Raw genomic sequence first — 10,338 nt, 5'->3', positions numbered from 1 at the left:
GAAAAGCCCTTCCTTTCCACATCGAATTTCATTGACACCTTTGTGATAAATTAAGTGGTCCTCTGTGTGCGGGTCTATGCCTGGACTCTATTCCATTCTGTCTATCTAATGTCTATTAGATCACTTTCAATGATGATATAAGGTTCATATAGACCTGAAAAAAGTTTCTTTCCACAGCATTATTTTTTTCTGCTAGTCTATGTTGTGGAGCTAGTTACTCTATACAACAATACGTTTAGTAAAGATTTAATACCACAGTAATATAGAAAATGTTTTTGGTTTTGCTAAGAAGATTTTTTACCATATTTCGCAGCATTTTCTGGGACATCATCCTCTTGGACCTTGGTGTATGTGTGTGGATGAGGAAGAGAGGTGTAAATTTTTTTAAATTGAAGGAACTTCCACTTTGCCATTTTTTTTTTTTTTTGAAACGGAGTCTTGCTCTGTCACCCGGGCTGGAGTGCAGTGGCATGATCTCGGCTCGCTATAACTTCTGCCTCCTGGGTTCAAGCGATTCTCCTGCCTCAGCCTCCTGAGTAGCTGGGATTACAGGTGCCCACCACCACACCCTGCTAATTTTTGTATTTTTAGTAGAGATGGCATTTCACCATGTTGGTAAGGCCGATCTCGAACTCCTGACCTCATGACCCACCTGCCTCCAGCCTCCCAAAGTGCTGGGATTACAGGTGTGAGCCACCATGCCTGGCCCCATTTCGCCTTTTTACATTGATATCAAATATTCCTTCCCCCTTCCAAAGTTTCCTAAGGACATCCAAACGACACATCTTGCAAATAATACTGAAAAGGTACCATGTTGTGAATAGTGCTCAGGTATCCTAAATAAAACACCTTGTAAAACCAACACTTAGTTTGAGAAGTCACAGTGCTGAAGCAACTGGTATCTCTGTGGAGATGTAACGAGGACAAGACTTTAAACTTTTTTTTATGTTGAAGACTCTAGTTTATTTGTCCATTATGCAAATAGGAAAAGGAGAGAAAGCCAATCCTCTTTTTGATTTGACTGAGAAACGCTGTTAATGTTTATATAACTAGGGACGTAGGTGTCAACTACATTAGCACCAGGGCAACAAACCAACAAGTAAGACTATGAGCCAGAATTACTAATGTTGTTGAAGGTCATGCTTACGCTATATGGCAACAATTTCTAAAATTTCTAGCACCTACAAGACTTCTTTGTTCAAACAATAATTTCAATGATAAATTTACTTAAAGAAAACAGAAAAAGCTAGTAGAAGTTGGGAATATTTGTGCAAGACTTTATATCACCCTGGAAATAAGACTGATGTGAGAGTTCACATTTAACATCTTACCTCATCAGAGTCTTTTACAAAGTTTTAAGCTGTGAAACGATCTCTTTCTCTCCCTCTCTCTCGTTGCTATGGAGAAGAAACATCTTTTTCACCTTTTTATTAGACATTTTTTTAAAATTATGAAGTTCTGTATTTTCAGAGCCAGACTCTGATATGTCATTAGTTAACACTAAAAGCAGAGTGCGACCTGTGAGTCTCAATTTTAGAAATGGGAAATGGGTTGTTAGGATTTGACTTGACAGTACTGCAATAGGAACAATTTATCTTCCACATTACAAAGAACAAGAGTCAGACTGACGCTGGACTTCTCATCAGCAACGCTATGCCATGGTTTGAATGTGTCCCCTCCAAAATTCAGATGTTAGATTAAACCTTGTTGGTCAATGTGATACTATTAAGAGGTGGGGCTTTTAAGAGGTGGTTAGGCCATGAGGGCTCCTCCCTCACAAGTGGGATGAAGGCCCTTATAAAAGAGGCTTCAGGCAGCTTTCAGTTCTCTTGCCCTTCTGCCTTCTGCCATGAGAGGACACAGCGTTCCTTCCCTCTGGAGGATGCAGCAATAAGGGTCATCTTGGAAGCAGAGGACAGCCCTCACCAGACAACTGAACCTGCCGTGCTGTGGACTTCCAGTCTTCAGAACTGTAAGAAAGTACATTTCTGTTATTTATAAATTACCCAGTTTATGATATTTTGTTACAGCAGCACAATTGAACTAAAACACAAAGGTACTAAAACACAATAAGGAAATAGTTACTGTTATTGGTAACATGATTATAAACTGGAATAGTGTGGCCAGGCAAGCACAATTAAGTGTGAAGGTGGAATAAAGACATTTTTCACACGTCTTTATTCCTCCAATTACCTCCCATTTGCCCATTTTTGGGAAGTTGCTTAAAAATATTCTGCGGCAAAATAAGGAGAAAATGAAGAAAGGGGAAGACCAGTGATTCAAGAAACAGTGAAACAAACCCAAAAAGCAGGAAAGAGAAGTTGCAATGTGACTTGCTATGAGGCAAGATGAAAGAGTAACCAGTAGAGATTGGAGGAGAAGGTGATGCCACAGGAGGAAAGTCACCAGTGGAAAAAAAGTGTACGTGGATGGAGAGAATGGTTGTAAGTAATAAAATGAAGTAACTGAAAAAAGGTTGAAAATAATATAAAGGCAAATGACACAAGAGACCAAAAAAAAAAAAAAAAAAAGGCAACTAGAAATACCACAAAACAAAAAACAAACAAACAAAAAACCATCGGCCAGACGTGGTAGCTTCCGTCTATAATCCCAGCACTTTGGGAGGCCAAGGTGGGCAGATCACTTGAGGTCAGGAGTTTGAAACCAGCCTGGCCAACATGGCGAAACCCCCATCTCTACTAAAAAAATACAAAAATTAGCTGGGCGTGACGGTGGGCACCTGTGGTCCCAGCTACTCGGGAGCCTGAGGTGGTGGAATTGCTTCAACCCATGAGGTGGAGGTTGTAGAGAGCTGAGATTGTGCCACTGCACTTCAGCCTGGGCAACAGAGGGAGACTCCATCTCAGGAGAAAAGAAAAAACACACCCAAAAAAAAAACGTAATTTTTTTAAAGGAAATGAAAGCATAATGTGCCCCCTTGCTTCCAATGTAAAGAGAGACCTGCACTCTAGGAGTGAAAATTTAGTGTTGTAGTGTAATGGCTCATCGAATTGAATAGTCTGTGTAGATTAGTAAAGGTCTTCAAAACTAGGCTCTGAGATGCGTACCCATGGTCTGAGAAGCACCAGAGAACCACAACTTGTTCTTAAGGAAGAGAATGAAAAGTTAAAGGCAGCATTTTAGGCAAGGTAGCCTGGCAGTAGGAGAGGAAGGAGGCCAAGTAGTACGTCTGTTGCCATTTTCCAGGCATGAGGTAGAGGAGTAAACCCACAATAGGGAAGGAAAAAACAAATCAGGAAGGCATTCCAAAGGAGGACACTATAGGATCCAAGTACCAGGACTGGGTAGAGGAGAGGGGATGGTTCCAAAGTTTTCTGGTCTGTGAACTGGGAAAATGGTGAAAGCTTTTATCTAGTGTTGCTGTTTGATCATTGCACACATACTTCTCAGCCTCGTTGTCCTCCTCCTCCTTCCTTTTCTCTTCCTCCTCCCAGGTTAATTTTTTTTTTTTTTTTTGAGACGGAGTCTCGCTCTGTCGCCCAGGCTGGAGTGCAGGGGCTGGATCTCAGCTCACTGCAAGCTCCGCCTCACGGGTTTACGCCATTCTCCTGCCTCAGCCTCCCGAGTAGCTGGGACTACAGGCGCCCGCCACCTCACCCGGCTAGTTTTTTGTATTTTTTAGTAGAGACGGGGTTTCACCGTGTTAGCCAGGATGGTCTCGATCTCCTGACCTCGTGATCCACCCGTCTCGGCCTCCCAAAGTGCTTGGATTACAGGCTTGAGCCACCGCGCCCGGTCCTCCCAGGTTAATTTTAAGCTCCTTGAGGGCAGAGTCTAAAGCTTGAGTGTGTTTTGTTGACAACCAGCTCTGAGGCCTACCACCATAGGCACTGAGCTGATGTGTGTGGTTGATGGTGGTGGTGGTGATGATAATGTTGCAGTGCTTTGTAGATGGGGAAAAGGGGGAAGAGGAGTGATTTGGGGCATAAAATAATGATGATGGGGCTGTGCGCTGTGGCTCATGCCTGTAATCCCAGCACTTTGGGAGGCTGAGGCAGGTGGATCACCTGAGATCAAGACCAGCCTGGCTAACATGGTGAAACCCTGTCCCTATAAAAATACAAAAATTAGCCGGGCATGGTGGCAGGCGCCTGTAATCCCAGCTACTCAGGAGGCTGAGGCGGGAGAATTGCTTGAACCCGGGAGGTGGAGGTTGCAGTGAGCTGAGATTGTGCCATTGCACTCCAGCCTGGGTGACAGAGCAAGACTCAGTCTCAAAAAATAATAATAATGATGATGATGGAAATTAAACTTAGTGAGATGCCAGCTCCTACTGGGAGATGGAAGAAAATACTTTTTGAAATAATTACTGCTACTTCTTGTTTACTGGAATTCCTTATTTTATGTTTCCTTTCTTTAGCATCCTTTACTTAATGCCTTGTCTACCTATGTAGAATTAAAACCAAGCATTATTGGGAGGTCTGAGCGCAGTCAAGGAAATTCACTTCGAAATTCTTCTTTCAAAATATGTTTTGGCTGAAAACAAATGCACTCATTTTTAGGAAGCAGAACTACTTAAGCAAGATCCAGCCTACGAGCATAGGTGTTCTACATCTTGTTTTGTTCTTATTTCTGAAGACCAAAAAAAAAAAAAAAAAAAAAAGCGTTATTTCCAAAGGAAGCACTAGGTGGCACTTGTGATGTATTCGATAGTTGCCTCAGATCTTTTTGGAAAAGGTTTGAGAGAAAAAAATGCAATAAATATTAAAATGGGAAAATCGTCATTACAATAATGAAGATCAGTATGATTGTGTTTACTATGTTACTATGTATGAGAATATCTTTATGCAGTATTTGCATTTAAAATCTGGGCTTCGCTTTCTTGATAAAAACTGCAAGAAGGGAACTGACATTTCTATAATATATGAAACCCCATATGACTAAAATAATAAATACAAATGTAATGCCTGCTTTGCAAAAAGATTGACTGTAAATCTTCTTTTAAATAGTTTCTGTCTTCCATTTAGAGTGTTTGAATTTGTAAAAACAGATACCGGAATAAATTTTTCAAGGTCCATCTATTGTGTAAAGCAAAATTTTAAAAATCGTAACTTGATATAAGGCACTACAGCTTCAAGGTTTTGACTAATACTAACCAAAAAAGAACAAAAGAAAGAGAAAGAAAGAGAGAGGAAGATTAAAGCAGATGTCTCAGGGTTTTTACCTTTTTTAAAGTAATAACATAAAGACTTTAAGCAAATGTATTCTTTTCTGTGATTCAGTTAGTTCCCATTTGGCAACTGCTTAATTCTCTCATGGTCCCATTTTAATGTTGAGAGATTGCAAGCTTTTAACAGAAATTTGGGTTGAGAAGGAACTATGAAAAATAGAAAATATTGTTGCCAAATACCATGGCAACAACTGTAGCCTGCAGACCTTTTCACGATACTGCATCTTTCCCCTACCTATTGTCTAGCCTTGGCAGTAACCATTTTATGGATTAGGTTCTCTTGTGGCTTCGTCTCACTTTTCTACCTCTTATTCTTCCTTTGTCTCATTTTTCTTCCTTATTTTAAATGTATTTTTTCTTGTCGTACCTCTGTAGGATAATTTAACACAATGAAATCCTTTTGGAACAAGCTGGGTTATAAATAAATTAATAATAATGCTAATATACCGTCTTGTAATTGCACTAATGTGTGGGTTTGGATGAAATTGACATTTTGAAGGTAGTATCTCATATAGTAGTAAACTCAGCATGTCAGAACTCAGAGCTAAATATGCAAAACAGCGACAGTGCTGAAAAAAATCTTGGATCTCGGTGTAATAGTTGAATGTCTTTGGATGCAAATGATAGAAATGGATTCTGATTAATTGAAGCGAAAAGAGACTTTAACAGGGTGCTAGCTAGGAACTCAGAGGATAGGTGGGAGGCTGGAGAGCCAAATCAGGACACAAGCCAGGAATGAAGGCAATTCCTGGAGTCCAGGCAGCATGAACAACTGAAGGATCTTGTCTGGGTGCTGCTCCTCCAGTGTATGTGTTCCAATATTTTCTCATTCCTTACGCACCTCCACTCAAGATGAAAAGTTCCAAGAGTCCAGACTGCTTGATGTTTTCTGGGCATTCACAGATTTATAGTACTAAAAATATGTGAGACCAGGTACAGTGGCTCACGCCTGTAACCCCAGCAATTTGGGAGGCCAAGGCAAGAGAATCACTTGAGCCAAGGAATTTGAGACCAGCCTGGGCAACATAGTGAGACAGTGTCTCTACAGATAAATAAATAAATAACTTAGCCAGGCATGGTGGTGCACATCTGTAGTACCAGCTACTTGGGAGGCTGAGGTGGGAGGATTGCTTGAGCCCGGGAGTTCAAAGCTGCATACGATGAGTGGTGATCACACCACTGTACTCCAGCCTGGGTGATTGATAGAGAGCCTCTCTCTCTCTAAAAAAAAAAGGAAATTTAGTATAGAATGAAAGCTCTCTTGAAAGGTTGCCAAAACATAAAATAGCATAAATTTGGAAGAAGAAGTCATCCCAGGAGTCCAGTTGTCTTACTTTGGGTCACATGTAGCTCCTTGGTTGCAGAGAGGGGATGAGAAATACTGAGTTGCATTCCAATCAAGACTGTCCTCCAACTGGAAGATGCAATAGGAAATTGGGGTGCTCCTAGGAAGGGTGATCCTGGTCACTGGCCATCCAAAAAACAACGTATGTGCATTACATTACAGCAAGAGTAGATTGTAAGTTTCAGTGTTGTATTCTAAAGCTCTAGCGTGGGGCAAATAGTGTCTCTGAAAAGTGCATATCCATGCAGAACCTCAGAATGCGACTTTGTATAGAAATAGAGTTACTGCTGATGTTATTAGTTAAGGATCAAGACGAGACCTCACTGGATTAGAGTGGACCCTAAATCTAATGATTGTCTTTATAAGAGTCAAAACAGCACACACAGAGACACACGGAGAAGAAAGTGATGTGAAGATGGAGGCAGAGATTGGAGCCATGCACCCACCAGGCAAGGAACACCAAGGATTGCCAGGATCGCCAGAAGCTAAGAAAGAGGCATGCGGAGGTTTCTCCCTCAGAGCCTCCAGGAGCCACTAAGCTTACCCACACTTTGATTTGGGACTTCTGGCCTCCTGAATGGTGACAGAATACATTTCTGTTGTTTTAAGCTAGTCATTTTGTGCCACTTGGCTATGGCAGCCATTGGAACCTAATGCAACCCATAAGAGCAGATTTTTTGGCAAAACCCTAAGAAGTAAAACCATGAGAATAGGCACATGGTAAGTGCATTTTTGTGATAGTGAATACAAATGCATTTTTGTGACAGTGAACGTAATGCAATCCCTAAGAGCAGATTCTTTGGCAAAACCCTAAAAAGTAAAACCATGAGAATAGGCACATGGTAAATGCATTTTGTGACAGTGAATACATTTTGTGACAGTGTATTCCTTTTTATTTCAAAAGAGAATAAATCTGTGAATGGTTTAGTTCATTTATGCCACAAAGAGCTGTTGAGTCCCTCTTATGTGCTGGGACATTCTAGGACCTGGAAATACAGGTGTGAACCAATGGGACAGAATCACTAATCTCAGGGGGCTTGTACTCAGAGGGTTAACAGTAAACAAAACAAACTGGGGTTGAGATCAGGGCCAGGAGGAGAGCAAAGCTGGATGATGTGATCTAATGGGATGGGCAGGAAGTGGGGAGCCCATTCAGATTGGTGGTCAGGCAAGAAGAGAGCCAAGATCCAATCACGAGGAGTCAGACATTCTTGAGCTAAGGGAAGGGCATTCCACACAGAGGGAGCAGAGAGACACTGGAGCAGAGGGACCACTGACAAGCGGAAGGAGATGAACTAGACAATGTAGGCAGAGACAGTTCATGACTTATTTTCTAAGATACATCATAGAAGTGGAGAATCTTATTTTTCCTTTTTTGAAACAAAGTCTTGCTCTTGTCCCCCAGGCTGGAGTGCAATGGCGCCATCTTGGCTCACTGCAACCTCCGCCTCCTGGGTTCAAGTGAGTCTCCTGCCTCGGCCTCCCAAGTAGCTGAGACTACAGGCGTGTGCCGCCACACCTGGCTAATTTTTGTATTTTTAGTAGAGACGGAGTTTCGCCATGTTGGCCAGGCTGGTCTCAAACTCCTGACCTCAGATGATCCGCCCGCCTCAGTGTCCCAAAGTGCTGGGATTACAGGCGTGAGCCACTGCACCCGGCAGAGAATCTTAAGTAGGAAAGTAACACCTACTGATTTAAACATTTGGTCGGTCCACCTGCTGTTTGGGAAAAAAACTGCAGTGGGGCAAAGGGTGCAGGGGGCACGTGGGAAGCTAGCACAGGCCAGATGAGAGTAAATGGGGCTCAGAATCAAGTAGTTAGTGAGCCGGAGAGAAGTGGGCTAATTGTGGATATGTGTGAGGTAGAGTTTGACAGGACTAGTAATTATTAGTTAAGTGCCTTCTCTTGGCCCACCGTTACTTGAAATTCTATAAGGGATACCTTATAGAAACTATTATATCACCAAGACTAATATTCAGGAGGCTTATATTAAATTGAACAAAAAAGATGGTATACATATGACATATTTATAAAATGTATACAGACTCAGACTGCCTCAGTGTGTGATTGATAGAGGCAATAAAGGTAGAAAGAAGGCCTCTGTGCCAACAAAGGTAACAGGGAAGGTTCCACGGACTCGAGATGGGCCTTTGAAGATACATGAGACAGAAGGAGAGCATTCCAGGGTGGATTAGGCATGAACGAAAGAAAAGAGAAAAGTGGACAATGATTGTACAATATTTAGGGTGGATGAATAAACTGATTTGATTGGATTAGAGAGCTTAAATACAGTAAATAATGCCAATAAAATTAGGTCAGTAAAGTGAGGGTAGATGATAGAGGACTGATATCCAGGAGGAGTTTAGATTTAATCTTTTAAGCTGGGGGCAAGCTCACGCCTGTAATCCCAGCACTTTGGGAGGCTGAGGCAGGGGGATCACTTGATGTCAGGAATTCAAGACCAGCCTGGCCAACATGGTGAAACCTCAACTCTACTAAAAATACAAAAATTAGCTGGGCGTGGTGGCAGGTGCCTATAATCCCAGCTGCTCGGGAGGGTAAGGCACGAGAATCGCTTGAACCTAGGAGGCAGAGGTTTCAGTGAGCCAAGATCGCACCACTGCATTCCAGCCTGGGCAACAGAGCAACATGCTGTCTCAAAAATAAATACATAAATAAAACAAAATAAATTTACTCTTTTAGACCAGGGATCTGTAAGCTTTTTCTGAAAAGGGCCAGGTGGTAAATATTTTTCATTTGGCAGACCATGCAATCTTCATCTCAACTCTCAAATTTTTAATTGTAGTGTGAAGGCAGCCATACACAAAACTTTGAAAATGAGCATGGCTGTTTCAATAAAGCTGCTAATGAAAACAGGTGGGCTGGGCATGGTGGCTCACACCTGTAATTCCAGCACTTTGGGAGGCTGAGGCAGGCAGATCACAAGGTCAGGAGATCGAGACCAGCCTGGCTAACCTGGTAAAACCCCCATCTCTAGTAAAAATACAAAAAATTAGCCAGGTGCAGTGGCACACGCCTGTAGTCCCAGCTACTGGGGAGGCTGAGGCAGGAGAATTGCTTGAACCCGGGAGGTGGAGCTTGCAGTGAGCCGAGATCGTGACACTGCACTCTAGCCTGGGCAACAGAGTGAGACTTCATCTCAAGGAAAAAAAAAAAAAAAAGATAGGAAAGGAAAGAAAACAGGTGGCCGTGGGGCGTGGTGGCTCGTGCCTGTAGTCCCAATGACTCAGGAGGCTGAGGTGGGAGGATCCCTTGTGGCCAGGAGTTTGAGATTGTGGTGAGCTACGATCACACAACTGCACTCCAGCCTGGGTGGCAGGAGAACCCATCTCGAAAAATAAAAAAATTAAACAACAACAACAACAACAAACAGTGGCAGATTGGACTTGGTCTTTGGGCTAGAGCAGTAGAGCAATAAAATAAAAATGGTGTTTTATTAGGATTTTTGAAATAACCACGTACAAATGTAGTGGGCATTTTTAGCTACTTAGCATCCATTTTCCCTGTCCTTGGTCCGCACCCTGTCCAGGTTTTCCATCAGATGCCTACTTCTCTCACATGTTTAAGGAGAATGTGATTGCACTCTCAGCTGTGTGAGTTGAAGTCCATCAGGTTATCCTATTTCTTTCCACAGTATTGGTTCATACAACCCAGACCTAAGCCAACTAGTGCATGCTCTTTCTCAGGCATAGATGGTGGTTCAGGAAGGGCATCTGGCAAATGTTGTCCAGTAACATGCAAAGGATGTTCACTGGGGCTTCTAGAAAGACACTTTCTCACT

The sequence above is a fragment of the Macaca mulatta genome, chromosome 12 (assembly GCF_049350105.2).
Source record: "Macaca mulatta isolate MMU2019108-1 chromosome 12, T2T-MMU8v2.0, whole genome shotgun sequence".
NCBI lineage: Eukaryota > Metazoa > Chordata > Mammalia > Primates > Cercopithecidae > Macaca > Macaca mulatta.
This window is presented reverse-complemented; position numbering follows the sequence as displayed.